At 39.3% G+C, this 22,437-nt stretch overlaps 1 protein-coding gene across 3 annotated transcripts in view; it reads right to left on the bottom strand.

The window, feature by feature from the left end:
* The window catches only part of LOC106860428 (FHF complex subunit HOOK-interacting protein 1A-like), a 126,608-nt gene extending 122,350 nt beyond the window's left edge, over positions 1-4,258 (bottom strand). For 2 of the 3 annotated variants that reach the window (XM_088163761.1, XM_088163760.1), the window contains exon 1: positions 3,943-4,254. The gene's annotated coding sequence lies outside the window, so the exon portion shown is untranslated. Of the gene's footprint in view, positions 1-3,942 lie in introns of all 3 variants that reach the window. The other variant, XM_088163757.1, reaches the window with a different exon arrangement.
* Positions 4,259-22,437: the final 18,179 nt, after the last annotated feature.

Here is a 22,437-nt window from a genome sequence, read left to right on the forward strand (position 1 = left end):
TTTAAAATGTACTGGTGTATGTACATATGTATTATAATGGAGTGATATTAAGCCAGAAGCACTTATTGTACACATTAATAAGTGCATTCAAAACTGTTTTTGTAATTCACTAGAATCAAAGAATTATTAAGGCTGGAAAAGACCTTCAAGATCAGCAAGTCCAACCTGTGACTGAGCACCATATCAACTAATCCATAGCACCAAGTGCCACATCCAGTCATTTCCTGAACACTCCCAGAGATGTTGACTCCACCCCTTCCCTGGGCAGCCCATGCCAATGCTCAACCACCACTTCAGTGAAGAAACTCCTCTTATGTCCAGCCTGAACTTCCCCTGGCACAATTTGAGGCCATTTCCTCTGTTGTTGGCTGCCTTGGAAAAGAGACCAATATCCACCTGGCTACAAGCTCCTTTCAGGCAGTTGTAGAGGGTGGTAAGGTCCTCCTTGAGTCTCCTTTTCTCCAGGCTACACGACCCTAGATCCCTCACAGGACTCACTCTCTAAACCATTCAACAGCTTAACTGTCCTCCTCTGGACATGCTCCAGAACCCCAATGTCCTTCTTGTGAGGGGCCCAGAACTGGACCCAGGACTTAAGGTGCAACCTCAGCAACTTGATCCAGGTCTAACTGACCTGCTACTCATGACACAATGAGGGCCTAGCTCTACTTTCCAAATAAATTAATCAGATCAGGAAAAGGCACTGTTTCTGGTAAGCTGTTTGCGTGAGTTTTTAAACATACAGACGTTCTTATAGAGCAGCCATACCAGCATCTACTTACAAGTCTTTATTTGGCCACTATACTGCATTGCAAAAAGGACTGAAAAAAAATTCAGAATTTCTAGGTCACTCATACCCCAACTTTTGACCAGTGCAGACCTTTGTAGTCTCTTCTGCAAGCACCCCAAGGTCGTCTGTCTTTACTCAATACTATCAGAACATTAAAAGTGCAACCATAACATATCAAAAGTATAGGTATCTGCTGTTGTGTACTGCATTACCTGAAAGACACCCAAAAGCAGGTCACAAAAATCAGTATTCTGCTAAGAGCCTTCCCTGATGCCCTCTTTCCTGGTGCTTATTCTGATGAGGATACAGCACATGACTATTTTTTTGAGGTGACAGCTATTTAGTATAAAACTGACCTATCTCATTAGGCTGAGAAAAAACCATAACTAAGGTAACAATGCCAAGCCAGCATGTCTCAGTAGAAGAGTCTGAGAGTTTGTCTGTAAACCAAAATATCGTTATAAAATTGTTACCAAAAATGATGACTGAGTAAGAGGTCAAAAAAGCCTTGTTCTCAGCAGCACATAACAAACTCCACAAACATACCAACTACACTAAATATGCCATGGAAGAAAGGGAGAGAACATATCTCTCCCATGTCTGAGGGAAACTACTGCTAACAGTAACGTCAGGATGTGGAGAACTGCATCTTTAAAAAATCAAGTATGCCACTCAACCATTATAGAGCTAAACAAGATTCCCATCAGACTAACTAAAATTTGGAGATCCTTTGGAATGAAACCCTTTGTAGGCATCAAAAAGCAGCATCTATATATAACAAATGAAGATAAGGAAAGGGAGGAACAGCAGCGCTTGTGAATAAATTATTTGTTAAAAAGAAGTCTTAAAAGCATGTATATCAAAGTAATCTTATTAATCCTTCAATGTGTATTTTAACAGAGAAATTGATGCTTCAGATGGTACTGAGAGTCTGTAAATCTGAAGACTCAAGCTTGACAGGCATCAATGCATCATTATAATCTTTTTGAAGAGAAAACATAGCTATAGATTTCTAAAACTCAATTTCATGCCAGGATCAAATAAAAACACAATTGCAGCAGTTTCTCCAATTTTGGTTCTCTTGGCTTCAGATTCTATGAAGATTTGTATCCCATTTAGGGGAATAAAACCCCAGAAATAAAGCAAGAAAAACAACTCAAAACCAAAACCCTTACAGAGGCCAATACAGTTTTTACAAGCACCATCATATAGTCTAGACACAGTAAACTTTAAAGAAGAAATAAAGGAAACTATCTATATAAAACTAACTTTATTCCACGGGCTTTGTTTCATCATTCTAACAGGATTCACTTCTTTCTCAAAGCACGTATCATCAATCACCATGGGTCAATAAACAAACTAAAGCAGCTGTTAGCAAAAGTCGATGGAAAACACTTGTTTTGATTGAAACAGATAAGAGGAAAAGGCATTTGGATGTTCCACGAGTTTCACCAGCGCCATCCTCACATCAATATCTCATGGATATAATCTTGCCCTACACAATTATTTGTACTTCACCTTATGAATTGTGAGCTTTTCTGTCTTTCCCTTCTCCCTTTGACCTTCCACGTTCGTTAAAGCAGAGCCAGAAAGGGAGAAACAAATTACAGCATTAGGTCCTAATTCTTAGATTAGTTTCAGATCAGGTGGATTCTTGTACACACACAGCCCAGCAGAAGTAAAGCACCACAGATAATGTGAAAACCGCAATTTGACATCGCTCCTTCAGGTATTACAAACTCTTTCAATCAACATTTTTTCTAAAAGGTTTACTTCTAGAAATTATGATATAAAACCAGCACAGAGCAAAGACATGGGCCTATTCTGCATGACCTAACACTACTACCTTATTGGTGTATGAGAGATCTCTTTGAATGGACAGTTTATTATCACTACCTCTTCTCTCTGAAAATTTAAACAAAATTAAAACCTCATGCTTCCCCACTGAGATGAGGCCCCAGATCCTTCTTACTGCTATATGGGAGAAAACACTGTTTTACTAAAGGAAAATGCAACTATAAACTCTTGCATCAGTTTCATACTGATCAACAGAAAATACATAGGCAGAGAGGGCACTGGTAGATTCTTAAGTCACATTCAGTTCAATCACAAGTAATAGGGAGGCATACAAAATTACACAATCATTTTATGCATTTTTTCTTCTTATCATCATTGTATGAGATATGTTAATGCTAATCACAAAACCAACCACACAGCCCAGGGAAGAGAAAAATCAGACTGAAATAAAAATTTCCAAATACCATCAAGTATGCCTTAGCCTTTCTCAGTTACAAGAAACCATATGCCTCAACGTGGCAAACTCCTATACTGGCTGGCTGGCCTTACACACGATGTCCCAACAGACACCGGGCACCTGTCAGCACCTATGTATTTGTCCACATGGAGCAATTCAATCCTGCCAAGTTGCTACCAACAGCCTTGTGCAACAGAAAGGTTGACATGACCTTGCGAATAGTTCCTCAAAGACCAGAGAAAGCAATACAGCAATCACTTTGTCAGGGCACACTGCCTTCTCCCGTTATCCAGGCCCCGAAGTTGCCGAGACCTCTCCTTTGGCATTCAAAGCAAACGCCAAAACAGCCTACAGTGATTCGGTGAGTGACGTAAAGAGAAAGAAATAATCAGTGTTAATTAACCCGTCAAAACAGAAGTCGGAACCCGAACTAAGCGCATATGCACAGGGTTACGGGGTTGACAGCCCTACGCAGGAATATCTGGCACACTTGGGAGGAAAAGCCTTGCGGAACATAAAAGCGCGTATCCCATGCTCTCACCTCGGCACTCGACCACTCACACAGCCCTGCGCGAAGCCTACGTTCTCTCTCTCTCAGAAATTTGCGACCAACGGTGCCCAAGTTCACCCTAAAAACCAGCAACGGAAAAGCCAAGCCAAAAAGACAAAGGGGATTAGGCGGGCATTACTTAGACTGACCTACATACTGCCCCCAGCCCGCGGCGGCCTTGAGGCAGACGGCAGCTGCTCGGCCGGGGGTGACACCAGCCTGACAGTCCACCCTGCCCGCCGATGAAGCCGAGCGGCGGTGCGACACCCCAGAAACTCAGTGCGGGTCACGGCCCAGCCGCCGCCACCGTCCCCTCACGGCTCCCACAGCAGTGGGAGCAGCCCCTACCTGGCGCGGGTGGCGGCAGAAAGTTTCTCCGAGGAGGGGCCAGGCGGGCTCCACGCCCTCTCTGCCGAAACCAACAACTCCGGGAAGGAAGGAAGAAAGGAAGGGGGAAGGGAGGTGGCCACCCAGGTAAATCGCCGTCCGGGACGGGATAGCGAGGCCGTCGTTAATCTCTCGGAGGAGGGATGCTCCCTCACGCCTGCCCGCCCCGAAGGCTCCGTCCCCTCAGGGTGAGCATTTTGCCCCGTGCCGCGTCTCCCCCTTGCTCCTTCACAGCGGGCGGCCCCAGCTCGGCACGGGCTGCCGAGTTCGTCTAAATGGGGCCGGGCCGTGAGTCACAGTGGCGGGGAGGAGCCGCGACCTGCCGAGGGAAGCCCGGCCCAAGCCGGGCGGGCGCGCGCCCAGACGTGGAGTGGGGGGGATAGAGCCCGACTTCAGAAACTTTACAATTAAGAAAGTTTCCTGCCATCTCTGCCTGCCTACATGGAAAACTCGCAAGCTAGAAGTACCATTTTAAATCTATCCCGATCTTACAAATGAAAATTAGAGGTAGTTCCCCAATTATACAAGCTGCGAGATGATCAGTGGCCCGGAGCACCTTTCTTCTGAAGGGATGCTGAGAGCTGAGGTTGTTCAGCCTGGAGAAGAAAAGACTCTGGGAAGACTTTGTTTTGGTCTTCCAGTACTTGGGAGCATCTCTCATGAGGAGAGACTGCAGGAGCTGGGCCTGTTTAGTCCAGAGAAGAAAAGACTGGGAGAAAATCTCATTAACGCATACAAATATGACAAAGGCAGGTGCCAAGGGGATGGTGCCAGACTCTTTTCAGTGGTGCACAGCAACAGGACGAGGAGCAACGGGCATAAACTAAAACACAAGAAGTTTCACTTCAGCATGAGAAAGAACTTCTTTATGCTGACAGTGACATAGCACTGGAACAGAGGTCAATACAGTCTCCATCTCGGGAGGCCTTCAAAACCCATCTGGAAATGTTCCTGCATCATCTGATGGAGGTGAACCTGCCTTGACAGGAGAGTTGGACTAGATGATCTCCAGAGGCTCCTTCCAACCCTATAAATTCTGTAATACTTGAAGTAGGCTCATAACAAAGAGCAAGAGGGACTTTTGGCATGGGCACATAGTGATAGGACAAGTGGTAATAGTTTTAAACTATAAGAAGAGCTCTTTAGAGGAGATGTTAGGAAAAATTCCATATTCAGAGGGTGGTAAGGCACTGCAACAGGTTTTTCAGCTCTGGATGTTCCATTCATGGAAATGTTCAAGGCTAAGGTAGATGTGGCTTTGATCAACCTGGTCTAATGGGTCACAGCCCTACCTATGGCAAGAGGCTGGAACTGGATAATCTTTAAGGTCTCTTCCAACACAAACCATGTGGTTACTGAGCTAGAAAAAAGAGAGAGAGAGAAAGCAAGGACAGCAACACACATGGACCTCTTTAGGGAAAAAAGGCCAACTTTATTGAATAGACAGCCCGTATTTAAAGCATATTACATGGAGCTAGGACAGGACAGTAGCTCATTGGACAATTGGGAAAAACATCCATGAGACTGTACCAGGTGTTAATCTTTATTATGAATTCCATTCTGGTTTTCACCATATTATCACCTTGGGAGACTTCTTCCCTAACTGAAGCCATAGTCAGCTTATCAGCCTGGGAATGGACCTGAGAGTCAGGAGAATTTCAGGCCTGAAAAAAGAATTTTCAAGCTGTTATTCCCTAGCTCTCTAAATGTGTGTGTCCACAAAACCGCTCTGTGATTCAGTGATACTATATAGTTCTTATTTTTAAATACCTCACTGTAACTGTGATAGACTGTGGCAAATAGCTAAGCATAGTTCAATATGCCACTTTGTTTTCCCTTTTTTTTTTTAAGGCTTCAGATAAATTAATTAGACTGTAAGTGTTCTTATTATGGTTTCATTAAAGACTCTAAATAGGAATAGATGCTGGCCTATTAGGGTAACAGCTCATTTAAAGAAATATATAGTATAGTATAATTACCAAGTGTAATAGTGTTGTCTCTCAGTTCAGGAAGCATTCTTTCCAAAGCTCTATGTAATTAAAAGATAATTTACTGTGATTTTTAACTAACTAGACTCACACAAACTAACTCACACCTAGGTATGCCAGAGTTAAGGTTTCCCAACCCAAGATAAAACCATCATCCAAAAATCCACTAAGAAATAAAACTGATATAACATAACTGAGGTTCCTCCACTCCTCCACTTAGGAAGGCTGGACGAATCATTGGTTCTTGTACTATATCTTGGCACACGTTGAAACTAAATCTAAACTTTAAGGACAGGGAGTACTGCCATTTCTAGGCACTATAATTCCTCCCTCACATGCTGTTGTTTACTGGTTTTTAAACGGCAAGATGAAATAGTAAGGCCATATAATTCTTTATTGAAAATGTTACGGCAGAGGTGCTTGGTGCTCAGCAGAGCCAGTAACATAATTTCATAGACTGAATCCAGAATTTATTGCCTAGATGTCTGAGCATGCATGTCTCTTTGGAAAGCTGTTTTCCAGTGTTAGATCTGGTATTTCATTTAAATAAATTCAAAGTGCGGCTTCCAAGTGCTGCTATTGAGCCTGGATGTGGAGATGGATGGCATTTGGCTGCTGTCTAGGACAGCAGAGCAGAAGCCAGCTTAGGAATTTGGTAGAATTGTCTAGAGAACTTTAGGAGAAACTGAGGGGATACTTCTGTTTAAATCTTTTGGTCTCAGAAGCATGGGATCCATCAGCCAGCACGCAGTGGAAAGATGTATGTGAAACCTCTCATCATAATCAGATCACTCAGTTAAGGAGTGAGCCTCAAGCACTGCCTCTTGCAGATGCTGATAGAATCTATTTTCCTTCTTTCTGTTGCTGCTTTAAGCATTTTAAAAGCACTCCATGGTTATTTTTGCTGTGATAATTAGGTTGAATCCAAGACAGGGATGTAAAATGATGGCTATCTTTTAATCATTTGATAAGCTGTTCTATCACATGGAGTTAGAAGAAATGGAAGTGTAAAGATTTCTTATCACAAGCTCACACGAATTCTCCTCCTCACCCTCTTTGTTCTGAAGGCATTCTGAGCTACTGAGAAATACTTCACCCAAGTGTAAGAGTTAGAGGCATAACACGTGAACCCAAACACAACTGACTGACAGCATAATTGCAAGTAGTAAAGGTAACATGAGATTTCATGACCAGCACTTGCCGGTCTTGAATGTTGTGTAATTGATACAATTGTGCAGTACCTCTAGTGAAGTTACTAATAATTACAACTAACTTTGTATTTACAGTAGTTAGAGAACACAACAGCATGTATGCTCATACTTTTGGTCACCAGTTTTTTACTCCACAGAAACCTCAGCCTTTCTAATGAAATTCCAGAAAGTTTCTTCTTTCTGTGACCCAGGACATGCCTGCAGCATCAGAAATATATTTACTGTTGCAGACAAAAAGTGACCAAATGTATCTACGTAGGTAAACCAGACAGCTTTTAGAAGAGCTCTTGTACAGTAGATTTCTATGCCATTTTTTCATGTTACATATTTTATCCATTTGTCCATAAAGAAGTGTACTTTATGCAAAGAATTGAATTAAACTCTCCAATTGCTAGTCACAGGTGTACTACAAAGAGAAAATCCCTAAGATAGAAATAGTTTCATTTAAAGAAACCCAAGTTACTGTCAACAAACTAGAATGCTCACTGTAAATTAAGTGACCCCTGAACTGACCCATGTATCACAGATTTTTCTTAGATTTGATCTAGATACCACCTCAGTAAAATAAACCTATACTAAATTTGCTTCTTAGCAAGAGATCTGATTTACAGGAAGATAAATATTTCCTGTTTAAGAATGAAGAGAAATACAGGCATTTCCCAAGTCATGTTATATGCTTTGCTACAGCCATTGTTCCTTATCTTCTCACAGCAACAGGAAAAAAAACTGTTTGCTTTAAATCTTCAGAAAGGTACTTCAGAATTTTCTCTACACATGTCTTAAAACCTTCATACTAAGAAATGAAAGCACTCTAAATACCTTTCAAAAACCTTTGGTTACTTCTACCCAAATCATATTTCATCTGAATGGTATAAGCTACATTCATCTCTTAATGTTAAAAGATGTCACCAAGCTTTTTTTTTACATATATTTTTGCAGATATTTTGCCGCAACACACAATTTGCAATGCAGTACTATTCTAAAATCATTAGTACAGGAAAGATAAATGTTGCATTTACATGGATAGAATCCAGGCACTTGGCTGGACTGGTAACTAATGCAAATATGTATATAGATTGGAAATGACTAAATTACCCTCAAGTGTTTGTACTTTGATGAACAGAAAAAATATTAAAGATTTTATAATCTATCTTAATTGTTATATATTGATTTACCGTTTCAAGAAAACTCTTTAAATAAAGGAGAATTTGTTTTAAAAGTTATGTAACAGGATTTAGTTGAAGGGATTTACCTATGATTATTATCAGTTAGTGATTTATGAGAGAAACCAAAATAAGTTCACTGCCCCTTTAATAAAATTATTTTTCCTATTTAAAACCAGATTTGGTTATCTATGATACATTGTAAGGGCCTGACAGTAATTTTGACAGTATGTTGCTTCACTGTGCTCCAAAAGGCAGTCCACTCATAGTTTGTAATTTCTCATGCACTGTAAAATGTCACAGGTCAGCACTGATATCAAAAGAAGTAATCTAGTTTTCCTCCACTCATTCTGTTCCTCCTTACATTTCCATTTTCCTTGATCTATACAGCTGTTTAATTAATGAAATCAGTTCCACGATCCAGATTAAAATTAACCTCCCCCGTTTTTATTCCTTAAATTTAACATGGATCAGCTTTTTAATCTGCTTCACCTGCCACCACATAAATCCTTACTCTGGCACAAGAGAGGGAGTCGCATGAGGGCAAGAATTAATTGGGGCACCATAAATTAGCACAGAGAACACATGAAGCTGAAAGTATGATTTTAAAAACGGCTTTTAACAGTTAGGCAGAAACAATCTATTCTATTCTAATCTAATCTAAACAATCTAATCTATTCTATTGCTTGTGAGGTTGTTTTTTTTTGTTTGTTTGAGATTATGTGCCCAAAGCACATGATACAATATTGCCAGTCCATTATCTGAGAACTTGCCTATGTCCTCTTTAGGTGCTCACCTTTTCTCGTTGTGTTTTTAAGACACAGAGCTGAACCCTGGACTTGTGCTGTAAATCCTTCGAGCCATGTCTTTGGGGAGGAGGAAAGCATCTGACAACTTAGGAAAAAAATCTCTCCTTCTTGTAGAAACAAGACAAGACCTCCTTCCTTCTCCATAGGCTGCTAGTTTTGCAGGATAGAAAATTTTTCTATCTCTTATAAATTTCTTTCAGATTTGCTAAACCATCATTGCCAGAGAAGATTTATGTCTGGACCATAGCAAATCCCTTACCTTAAGAATACAGCTGGAGGATATTTAACAAAAATATATCCCTATAGCCTGAGTAGCAGTAGACCTATAAAGGCTCAGTCCTCCTTTTCTACTTACAAATTGTACTCCAAGGTCCAGTGGGAGATTTATCAAAGAACTACGTAACATATTTCTTAGTGAAACTTAGGTTATCAGCATTACTCTGCTGTTCTGGTTAAAAAACTGTGATTATAGCAAACATGGTACTTGAGCAAATAGAGCCCAAAGCTACTTCTCTATGACTATCTGTGGAGGGAGCAGAAAACATTCATAAAGAAGAAAGTCCCTCTACATCATCAGAACAAGCCCCTTGGAAAACCACAGCTTAAAGAATAAGAAATGGCTTGTTAAATGATGAATACAAAAAGGAATCCAGCTTCCCCCTCTTAGTAGACCCTCTTATCTATCTTTAATATTAGTGGCTCATTTTCTTTTAGTATCCATAGGCTAACTTTCAATGTAAAATCGCTCGGGGATTGGTTAGAATGTAGAATTCCCTTGGTAATTGGTGCAAACTGCAAAACCCTCAAAAGATATAAAAACCCCAGTAAAACCCTAACTGTTGTATATGCTAGATTGGATGCCTTCATAGAATAAACTATGGATTTGTGCCTTTCTACATATTCCAGTCTCTTCACCCCGCTGGTCTGAGAGCTCGCTGCGAGCCAAAATTCTATCTGGGCAAGGCTCGGGAACTTACTCCATTGCTGAAGGCTGCAGAAGCAGTTTTAGGGATCCCAAAGGGACCCCAAAAACCCCACCAGCGACAACCATCTGTGTCACATCATAATAGTGAAAAACATCCATGTTTTCTAACACTACCCTCTTAAAAGTTATCTCTGAAAACCTGAATTTCATAACGTAATTGTTTCAGATTTGTAAAAAGAAAAGAATGTTGATGGTTCACCAGCAGGGAAAATTTTAGGAAACCACAAAGGCAGTGCTGCACAGTGGGTCAAATACAAGGCCTCTTCCTAGCTAATTATGATGCAATCTATGGAGATTCCCTAGAGAAGCACTTGGTTATTAATGCCTACACAGTATTCTCTGCTTCCATAACATCTCCCTTGGTATTCACCATTATAATTGCCCTTTTAAAGTCACACCTATCTGTTTTCATAAAACCTTTTGCTTTGTCCTCCTGATTGACCTTTTGGTAGACTCTAATCACTGAGCTACTGATAATGGGCTACCTGTGACATGGAAAAATCCCAAATCCCTCAGTCTGAGTTACACAAAGCCTGTCTACCAAATGTGAAATCAGACATACTCGAATTTTGAAAATTTTTAAAATATTTTATATAATTTTTTTTCCCCGAGCTAATATAAATTTTCATCTGCTGGAAACTGAGGGAAGGAAAAATAAAAAATAAAATGTCTTACAAGCCCCCTGCTTTCTGAATACGACTGTGCAGCTGTGTGCCTGGGACGATGCAGACACAAACAGGCAATGGAAGTTCATATAAGCTGGCATGTCTCTCTTACATTACTTGAAATATAATGAAATATTATTAACTAGCCTTCTTGTGTGAGTACATGAATGCTGATTTTCTCTAAGAATAGGCTAATGCTATACAGGAGATGAACCATTCAGCTGCAAGGCAAAAAAAATCTAAAAATCAGAGAGTAGTTGTTTGTAATGTTTTGTTTCTCTGCAAGAACTTTTTTATTCCTTGCTTTGGTCTGGAATGAATTGATTCTTCATAATTTTCAGATACTTTGCATGGCCGGTAGCTGCTACTTTCTACAGAGAATATAAGAGACAGAAGTAAGACTTGCCAAGGAAGAAAGCTTTGCTTTGCATTTCTTCCATAGGATTTCTTCCATGGGATTTCTTCCATAGGATTTTTCCACAGAAAATAAAAGTTTATTTCTTGGAAACTGAGTTGGTTTTAATGTTTTGAATTGTGGTTTAACTTCTCTTCAGAGTTTGTGGGTGACTGCTAAGAGTCTTAAGTATAAAGTACTTAACTGATAGAAGTTTTTACTTAATTTTTTGAAAAATTTTTTTAACTTTTTTGCCAATAATTTGATTTATGCCGAATAAATAGTTCAAGAGAAAAGATGATCTTTGTGTGCAATTAAATACTTCAAACTCTCAGAGTAGACAGCTGAAGAGAGACAAAACCTCCAGAAGAAGTTTTACTGAAATTCCTGTAAATTTGCTGAATTAGAGGTCAATGGCTGTTGGAAATCTGGGGGTCAAATATCTGTGTTGGTAGATGCCTAAATTGCTTGAAATAAAATCCTATTGTGATTTTTTCAAGAGCATTTAGCAGGTGAGAAGTACTCACCCTTTGCATTTTAAAATCATTGGATAAAATTCAAAGACTGACCTCCAAGTCTCTTTCTCACCCTTTGAGAATTAGTTCCTAGCTTCCAGCTGGTACAATCCTCCTCTTGCTGGCTCTTCCAGGCTTGTACTCTTTGCAGCATAGTACTCCAGCTCCAAAAGACTCCCTGATTTCCCACTTTGCATAAATTGATGGGTAAGAAATATTGATGCAAGGAAGCGAAGGTGAGTTTTAATTTTTTTGGCTGAGTTAAAATTAAGTCCTGATCTTTTGTATTGCAGGCAAATGATCTATTAATGCACTATATCAAGAGCCAGCAGCAACTCCTCAGCAGATATATTCTGAAGGAAGCTCTGTTTTGATCCTTCTGAGAGCAGCTTCTAGACTCTGGGTGCTCTCTAACTAAAAAATCTTCATTTGCAGCCCTAATTCGTACCTTTAATCTCCAGGGAGTGCAGAACTGCAGTTACACTGCTCTGTATGACACAGCCCTTTAGCTGGGCCAGAGCAGCTCCATACTCAGTGGCACTTGTTGGATGGCCTGTGTAGGAGCCTGGTTCTCTCCATGCACTCCATGAGGGACACGTAACTCAGGGATGAATTTCACTCCAGCACCTGAAAGTTAGGTACTGCCACTGCTGGTAGAAATCTGGCCATTAATTGTCTTGTTGAAGACAAAATAGAGAACCAGAAATACTCAGAATTCAAAGCAATTTGTCTTTCAGCTGCCTTTTTGGTTATTGTGTTGGTTTGAAAGTAAAACCAGTGCGAGACTTCAAGTCAGTAATACAATTTAATAGGAGAAAAGAGAAAAAATAAAATACATGCAATAATATAAAAGAAACAACCACCAACACAGTCAGAAATACAACCTGACACCCTGTCAGTCAGGGTGTTGGTAGCAGTCCGTATAAATGGTGGCTGCAGTCCTCCTGGATGACAGATGTGGTTCTGTTGAAGCAGTGCTCCTGTAGAAGGTGCAGTTTTCCTCCGAAGATCCAGCGATGATGTGGAAAAGGTCCGACTTTCCTCTGGGATCCAGTAGAAAGGTCTGTCTTCGGGTCCCAAACCCCAGTTTTTTTATCTAGGTAGGAAAGGCTTGGCTCCTGCCCCTGGTTGGGGCATCTCCCAATGGGATGATGTAATCTTATCAGTCACACAATAGGACTTAATGGCCCATTAACAGAATATATCTTCTGGAGGAAGGATGGGTTGTGAATAGATAACGATGATCATCCCCCTGATTTTATCAGATGGCACATCAGCAGAGGATATCTCCCACAGAGATAAGGATCACCACCCCTCCTACATTTTAACAGATGGTGATAGAATACACATTTTTGCATTGTACCCCAGGACAGTTATTTAAGTTGATTTATTTTTTCTTTTGCTGTTTTTCCTTTTTTTTTCTCCCCAAAATGAGATTCTGTAGTATTTTACTTGCATTAAGGGAAACTTGCATATTGTTGCCATTTACCAATAAAAATAAAAACAAGTTACTATCCTAAATAATTTGGATGATATATTAAGATGTTATTCATTTTGAACTTGGATCAAGAAATGTGCCCTAAATGTACAGCATGATTTTTAGACACTTGTCTCTGAGACATCAGTTTGCATGACCAAGAACTCGTATATTTAGAATGTAAGCTGCCAGATACTAGTATCTTGAGATTCTTTGTCAAAATAATTATTTAAGTTCAAACTTGACACCCTTATTTAAAAAAAATAACAATTTTAGGGACTCTGTCCTTTCAGAGGTAGTCACTGGAAATTGCAATCCTGATGGAATTCAGTGGGTTTTTTAAATTTATTGGCCATGGCAGCTGTGTATTAGTAAAATAAATAAATTAAATAAATAGAAATATCTATTCCAGTCACTAGATGCTTATTGCTGGAGTTACCTGCATCAGGTAGGAGGAGACGCTCTAGTAGAGGAGCTTGGCTTTCCAGAGCAGAGATTAGTGAAATCAGTAGGAATAAGGATGTAGAATTGTGTAACATGTGAGAAATATCTCACTTGCCAAATGATGATGGTAACTAGTGTTAAAGTTTGAAATCCTCTAGCATCTATTCTGCATTATTCATTCGAGTAGAAATCCCATTATATTCAAAGAGCTAGCACAGTCTCAGTCTGTATCTTATTAAAAGGAAAATCTGTGGCTTATTTGAGAACCTAAGCCTGTAAGTTTTTTCTTTTAGTTCATTACTATTGGATCCAGGATATCTTACTCCATATATGTGTAAGAAGACTATAAATGTGTGAGCATGTGTGTCTATATATATATGACTATACACATATTTTTTTTGTGTTTGAGTGCACTGGATAGTTGTCAGGCACAAAAAGCAAGAAAAGGCAACCTAATAATGCCTCAGAATTCCAATTCCATTAATATCTTAATAAATCTGAGAGAGCAGACAAAATAGGTATTCATCTGCAAGTATTCCTGTGCTGGTATTCCTACATGATAAAGTAATCAAAGCTCTGATACAATTTTCAGAAAGATGCAAAATAATTTCTTCATCAGCTGGACATGTGTAACTTGACAATTTCATGAAAATAATCTGGGAATGTTGTATATAGCTGTAGGAAAAAAGTGGCAGAATGAACTAGAATGTTTTACTTTTTGATTGTAATCTGGAAAGTCAAATGGAAGTTGCTTACTGGGTTTGCAACTGTATCCAGGAATACATAAAATAGAAATAAAACAGAACTGAAGTTTATAGACTTCTTCTGAAGGTGATTGGGCTGCTGAAGGGCTATAGTTGTATAGTGCATGGTTATTTCTAAAGGCAAAACCAGATTTTTTTGAAATTAATTCTGTACTGAATCCTAAGGACTTCAGAAAATTATTTCTGGTAATTAACCTGTTCCTAGCTGGAACTCAGAAGTGGGCTTCTTTTGATAGAAATTGCTCTCTTCTGGGAATCACAGAACTATAGAATGGTTTGTGCTATAAGAGACCTTAAAAGTCATCCAGTTCCAACCCCCCTGCCGTGGGCAGGGACACCTTCCACTAGACCAGGTTGCTCAAAGCCCCATCCAATGGTCTTGAACACTTCCAGGGAGGGCACAGCCACAGCTGCTCTGGGCCATCTGTTCCAGTGCCTCACCACCCTCACAGTAAAGAATTTCTTCCTAATATCTAATCTAATCTAATCTAATCTAATCTAATCTAATCTAATCTAATCTAATCTAATCTCAATCTACCTTCTCTCATTTTAAAGCCTTTTCTCCTTGTCCTATAAATGCCCATATAAAAAGTTCCTCTCCAGCTTTCTTGCAGGCCTTCCTTAGTTACTGGAATGATGCTATAAAAAGTCTCCATGGAGCCTTCTCTTCTCAGGTCAAAGAACCCAAACTCTCTCAGCCTTTCTTCTAGGAGTAGTGCTCCAGTCATTTGATCATTCTATGGCACTCCTCTGGACTCGCTCCAACACATCCACCTACATCTTTCTTGTGTTCCCCACCTTATTCCTCACCTTTTTCTGGTTCAATTGTAACAACCAGAGACTCAGAAACACAGAATCATTCATGTTGGAAGAGATCTCTGGAAGCCACCTTGGTCAAGACCTTGCTCAGAGCAGGACCTATTAAACCAGGTTGCTCAGGGCTTTTTCCAGCCCAGATTCAAATGCTTCACAAGTTTCTAAGGTTGGAGATTCCACAACCTCTCTGGGCTATTGTTCCAGTATTGGACAGCTCTCATGGTAACAAAGTTGTTTCTGATAGCTCATGGGAATTTCTGTTTCCAACTTGCTCACATTGCCCCTTTCCCTATCACTCAGCATCTTCAATAAGAGATAAGGGGATGCTGCCAGCTCACATTCAACTCAATTTCAAGCAAACTCCACCAGTATCTCCAAATCCTTTTATGCAGAGCTGCTCTTTTCCTATCTGGCTTCTAGCCTGTCCTATTGCATGAAGTTGTTCCACCCCTGACACAGGACTTTGCATTTGCCCTAGTTAAACTTTATAAAGTCACCATTAGCCCATTCATCCAGGATACTGAGGTACTTCGGAATAGCAGCCCTGCTCTCTAGCCATACCCTCTCTCTTGGTTTGAAAGACAGGTATTTGCTAAGGAAAGGTGAGAACCCCTTTTTCTGAGATGCAGAGTGCAACCCCCTCCCTTCTAATTATTATCATTTCAAATCAGAGGCTTTCAGGCAGAAGATATGGGGATAGGAATAACAGTTCTTTACTGATATCTAACAAGGCAAATAGCAGAAACAACAACAGCTATTAAAAATTGACAGCAAAACAGAACAGTATAACTCAGTTCCAGTCCCTTTTGGCCACAAGCCCTCTCTCCCTGCGCTCAGTTACCGGTGCTGTGGGCAGGGCAGGTCCCATGCAGTCGAAGAGGGCAGGAGTGATGGCGGTGGCCTAGGTGTGAGAGGGACGGAGGGGCGACTCCCTCCTCACGGTGTCGGTCGTGGTGCTCGGCAGAGTGCCCAGAGGTAGTAGGATGAGGCAGGAAAGCAGCAGAGCGATGTCCAATGGCAGGGAACGTGGCTCCTGGTGCTGGGATGGCGGCAGGATGCTAGATAGGAGCCCCAGCCGTCTTCCTTCCACTCCACCAGCAAGCGAGAGAAGAAGAGCCAGAGAGCCCAGGTCCCTGTCCCACCTTTCCTTTCCCAGTCTCCTCCTATCCCCCACCCCCGCTTCGAGAGAAAACTATTGCTACTAAGGTGTGGCCACAAATACTTAGCATAACAATGGGAAAAATTCCACAGAAAGAAAAGGGAACAATTCAACTCCCAACACCCTTCCAGTTTGGTGTCACTTAAAAACATGCTATACATACAATCCATCCCATCATCTTGACCCTAGTAATCAACTCTACCTGAAGGCCCTGCTAGTAAGTGTCAGCTATCTGGATTTTATACCATTGATGCTAGATAGTTTCCTGAGGCCTTTGGATGTTTATTCTCTTAATTTCAGTCACTGAAGTCTGTGGCACCATTACTATCATAACATAAGCACTAGGATGCTGCCAATGAAGAGATCTGGTTGCAGGTTTAAAGCAAGTGAGTAAGCAGCAGGTAGTGGTAGTATGATGGATAGTTAATGAAGCCTAGTAACTAGATCAAGATCAAAGGATAGTAAATAAAATGGAGGATAAGTCTCACTGATTATAATTGATATGGAAAAAAAGTATTTCTGACACTCAGAAAGTTTCTGAACACCTTGGTGCTGAAGAGAGAGGTTACTCAAGGTATTTCCATACTTTTCCTGGAAGTATGGACTATTTGCTATTGCAGAATGGGACATCCAGCTGGACAGACCTATCTGTGGCTCACTTTGTGAGCCATTATTGCTTACTTGACTTTCATCTATTTTCGCATTAAAAACATGAAAGTATCAACAGGCTAAGAGGTAGTGATGTAGAAGGTGGAGAAAAGAAAATGTTGGCTTTGTTTTGATAACCAGGAGAATGTTGACAAGGTTGGAGGTTCCCACTATCTTTTTAATTCTTTAGAAACATCAATTTATTGCAAGTAACTGTTACAGTTCTGGGGGGTATTGTATTTACCAGTTCTCTGAACTTTAATCATTAAATGTCAGCCAAGTAAATCAGATGGATGTGTGTGGGTAAAAGGGATATGTGGTAATTTGAAGGAACATGAGTTTGCCAGCAAAGGCTTCCTCAGCTTTGTGTGAGGGTACTCTTTAGTTTTCAATTTCTGTCTCAGTCTGCTAAGTAATCTTCAGTCTTACTGAAGTCAAAGTTGCTAACTTTAAAGTATAGTGCAGCCAATGTTTGATTACTAATTGGATGGCATTTATCTCTCCACTTTTCTCAATTTTGTATTATGTCTGGTTTCCAAAGGACATAAGTAATATGTGTGGACACCACAGATACAAATATCAGGAATTGCAGCATGAATATATCTATAGTGTAATAATTAATTTGAGAATTGCAGCTATTTGAAGTAAAATTATAAATGGTTCATATAAAAAATTTTGGTTTTAAGGATAATGAGCTGTATAATTTAGTAGCACTGGGAACTAACTTCTTAAAAAGTTGCTGTGGCTAATGCCTTTCTCACACTAATTTCATGCTGTTGAAACTCCACCAGCATTAATGGAGTTAATCGTAATTTTCATTTACATAAATTTACAAAGAAAGCTCAGCCTCAGTGATTTTTTTACTGTTTCAAGGGTACTTGAAATTGCTAAACCATTTAATTCCACATAAAAATAAAGCTTAATGCAGGGAGATCTAATTGTTCTTATTTCACACATAAATCTCTATGGCACACAACAGAACAATGAAATACTGTTCTTTGACATTTTAGATTTGCAATGCTGGGTGAACATTCAGAGGCTTTTTGAGCTGTATTTTTATCAGTGAAAAGTCTGTGAAATTGCTTAACTAAAAATTAGCTTGCGTTAGTGTTAGCTTGTCCACTAGTTTCCACAGATGATAGAAGTGCTTAACTGCCTGTATCAAAGGGAAGAAAAAGCATTTGATTTTTAAGACATAAATCAAATACTTCATTTTTTACTCTTTGATCAGCTTTGCTTATATGGCACGTAATCTCACCCCCTTTGTCATCCAATTTTCAACCTCTTTCCCCTCCCTCTCCTTAGTATTGAGCTTTTGTCATGGCTAGATTTTCCCCTCCCCTTCCCCACTACTCTCCCCTCCAGGGAGTAGTCATGCCTCCTGCATTTTTCTCTCTAGTGTTTAGAAACTCCTCTGAAATGTTAAACCCTTAGGAAACACCCACTCCTTGTAACATCAAGTGCATTATTTTTTGTTACTAGGCTGCCATTCTATGGCCCTGCATATAAACTACAGCTTTAGTTCCACTGGGTAAGTTGTACTGGAGGAGATTCTAGGAATATGTGAGAGAGCATCCAGGCTTCATGTTCTTCAGCATGAGTATGAATAGCTTAAAAGAGGACAAAAGAAAAATCTACCATATCATGTGCAGGCATCTACCAAACTGGTATCTTAAATATGTTACAGAGAATTTTTTGATCATTAATAATGTGCATACTGTAGTGTCCTAATATAGACCCTGCTTGTCCTGGCTGTCTAAAATAATGCTAATTTGAGCTAGATCTTCAAAGGAAAGCAAAAGGATAATCCTTTCAACATACTCTGACCAAGAAATCAAGTAAACACTTAGACTAATGCATGCCTGGTTTCCTTCATAAGTATAAAGTTTTGATGATTTTGAATCTGTGCAATAACTAAGCCATAGAAGTGAATCAAATGTTTTAAGAGTAGACATTTATATGTAGCCATACACAGTGGTTTATAAACGGGCTAAAGCGGTACTCAACTTTTCTTAAGTATTTTTTCACTTACACAAGGTTAGAATATGCTGCCTAGTAAGTTATTATATAAGTCACTGTTTTCATATCTGCATCTCAAAATGGAGAGGATTGAAATTTAGCAAATCTGCCTTTTAGAGTACTGTGAGGAAGTTGTAGATTTGTCTGCCTGTGAGTACTTTTCCTTGAGTCCTACCAGTGTCAAGACCTTTCATAGCCAAAAGTAATTTACAAGAGCGTGGGAGTGGCACTCTATATGTGTGTACTATTATTCCTTACCCTTGGGCAATTTTGCGTATTTCCATTCAGAAAATGGAACAAAAGGAAACTGGAGATGTGTTCCTGCCTTTATTTTTAGCACACCCAAGTTAAGAGGAAAACTCCAAGGCTGATGGAGATCTAATTTCTTGGAGATGTTAATTTCTAAAGAACACAGTCCCTGGTTGTGACTTGTCAGTGACCATCAGTTACTACCTAAAATATTTTAAGGGCTTCAAAATTATACTATTTTCTGTATAAATAATATAGAAATATATTATATAATATTGAAAGTGATCTGAAAAACTGAGTCCAAAGAAAATTCATTCATTCAAGTGAATAAAAGAGGTCTTATTGGCCAGAGAAGCCCAGTAGGTGGAAAAGAAGCTCAGAAGTTTCAATATGTGTTTTGCTTTGAATATTCTCCTGTATGCACTCCTAGATTTGATGGAGAGCAGAGAGGAAGAAGGATTGTTAAAAATTAAACAGCTTGCTCTTACTAAAATAAAAATCCATTGAAGAGTTTTCATTGATTTGAACTAAAACAGGTGCTGACCTTTGGCCATGTTAGTAACATTGTTCCAGACACTCTCTTCAGCATTTTAATATATTTTGTTAAGTAAGTTAATATTATAAGAAGGGACAAATCTTCTTAGAATGGTATTTTCCAGAATCTTCAGCCATAAGGCAACTTTGGTTTCTAAACAAAGCCAGCTGTTAAAAGTGCTAATTAGTTCTGCCAAGAAGATAATAGTGCCTATGTGCTAATAATCCAAACTCTCAATTCCACAGAAAATTTTACTATGAACAGGAGATTAAGAAAGAAGGGGAGATAATTAAAAAATATAAATTAGGAGCTCAGAAAGAAGTTGGACAAGAAATACCTTTGGTATAGGAAATAAATCAGTATAAAAGGAGATAAAATATTATCTCATTTTCTAAAGTATTTCTACAGAAGTCAGTGCTAGCAGAGCTAGCAAAAGCTGTCATTTGCAACAGATAATTTAATTATTGGTTCATGAAGGTGAATTGAACTGGAAACCAAACCTGGTCCTGGAACAGTCAACACTGGTTTTGAGTTGCTGTAATAAACTGAGCTATTTCTTGCACATGGAGTTCCTAAAAGTATCCATTTTGTACAAAGTGTTGTATTTTTTCCCCTGAAACTGTTGGAAAACTTTGTCACTATTTACCATAATTTTTCTCCTGCATTATTCCTAAGTGGTTGGAAATGCCAGTGCACCATATTCCAGATATGGCTGCAATAGGGCTGCAACAGGACTCTATAGGAAATTATTTATTCTGCTGAATTCCAAATATGAGCCATGGCTATTCTCAGAATGCCACTGTTTCTTTGGTTTTAGTGACATAACAAACCTGTATTTAATTGCATATTTTTCACGTGTCTGGTTTGGCTCTGCTTCTGAGGCCATAGGTGGCTCAAACTCTTATGTTTTTGAAAACAAAATAATATGCCTTCAATATTTTGGAAATGTAAAAATGTCTTAGAAAGGAACCTTCTCTTCCCTGTACATTTAAATTAATCAAAATGAGAAAATGAAATATAAATAACAGCTTTTACCTTACACTTATTTTTTCTTGTTCTGTTTACTAGAAATTAGTCAGTTAAACAGATTCAGTGTATTTATCATAGTGTCCAGGTGATTTAGTTATATTCCAGAATCCTGTTGTGGCAACACAGAAAGTGCGCAGAGGACCTAAAAGCAGATTTCCAAGTCTTCCTGACCTTTGCCGCTGAAGATGTTGGGTAGCATCATTGAAATAACAAGGGATAGAGCCTTAGAGAGGCTGAGTTAATTATCGGCTTCTCCCATTCCTGATGAAATGCTGTTTCACTTTTCTGTATTTCTCTCTCCTCATCCATTATATTTCCCTCCTCTTGTCTTTTTTTCTTTTTCTCATTTGTTTGTTTATTTGTTTGTTTGCTTTTTGGTGTTGTTGCTTAGGATTTTGTTGGTCTTTTTTACATATTTGTTTGGATAATAAGCTATTCAGTGTAGGAACAGTGCATCTAAACTCTCCAATATGAGTTGGAAGCTCTTTGTGTCAGTATAATCACACTAAAAAATTCTTCAGCTAGCTTTATTTCACTAGACATAGTTCCTCACAGCACTTCCTCCTCACTAATACTCTGTTTTAGTGGGGATGAGCAGATTAAAATGAGCATGTTGGATACCTGCTACCACCCTTGCAAAATGGAAGTCATGGTCCATCCAATCAAGAACACAACTCTAAGAGATCCTGAAGGTCATATCCCCTTGAGCTAGCCAGTGCTCTGCTCCCTCTCACCTCAGATCAAGTTTTGCATTGAAATAATCATCTGTCCTGATTCCCCTGCTTTGTTTAGTTATCTGTACTGTTTGCATTATACTGACTGTCATAAAATAATTGGATGTGATAAATTCTGTGAGCAGTGTATTAAATATAAGGCTCAAAAAGCTAGCCACTTCCTCAGTGCCAGCTTCAAGAAGCTAGATTGACTTTTCTTCAGTCTTATATTTAACAACTTGCCACAAAATTATGCAGGTCTTCTTTTTTATCCCTTCAAAATACAGCTTTTTAAAAACATCACCTGTTATTATTCTAATTTCATATCCCAATGGATAAATATTCATATCTCAGAATTTCCCACAGCTGGCAGAAATTGGCAGCCCTGTTGTTTGCTAGAAGAGAGGCAAAGGACTGAAATAGAATGGCCCTGTTGCCCTAAAACTGTGATCACATCAAATCAATATGCAGGTCTAGAAAATATGTAGTTTTCCATTGAGTTACTTCTACATTGTATATGTTTTGTGGATAATGTGAGGATTTACATGCCTGACCCAAAAACAACTGAAATTTGTAGAAAGACTGATTGTGACTCTTTAGAGTATGTGTCCTCTTCTGCTCTCTGACAGAGATTAAAATAGGTGTACAGAAACACCTGTGCCAGGCTTCTGTGTCTGTTTACAACACAGGGAAAGCATTCTTATTTGTACTATTTTTTTAAGTGAGGAAACCCAATCCTGATGTAGAAAGGAGCCTGACAAATTAAGTAAGCAATGTAGCAGGGCTACAGGAGAAATTTTACACTGCATATGTAGAAGAACTGAATTCACAGCCTTAGGGGAGGATAAGCAAGAGTGCCTTTAAATCATCTGT

This window comes from Sturnus vulgaris, chromosome 4 (assembly GCF_052056855.1).
Source record: "Sturnus vulgaris isolate bStuVul1 chromosome 4, bStuVul1.hap1, whole genome shotgun sequence".
Lineage (NCBI taxonomy): Eukaryota > Metazoa > Chordata > Aves > Passeriformes > Sturnidae > Sturnus > Sturnus vulgaris.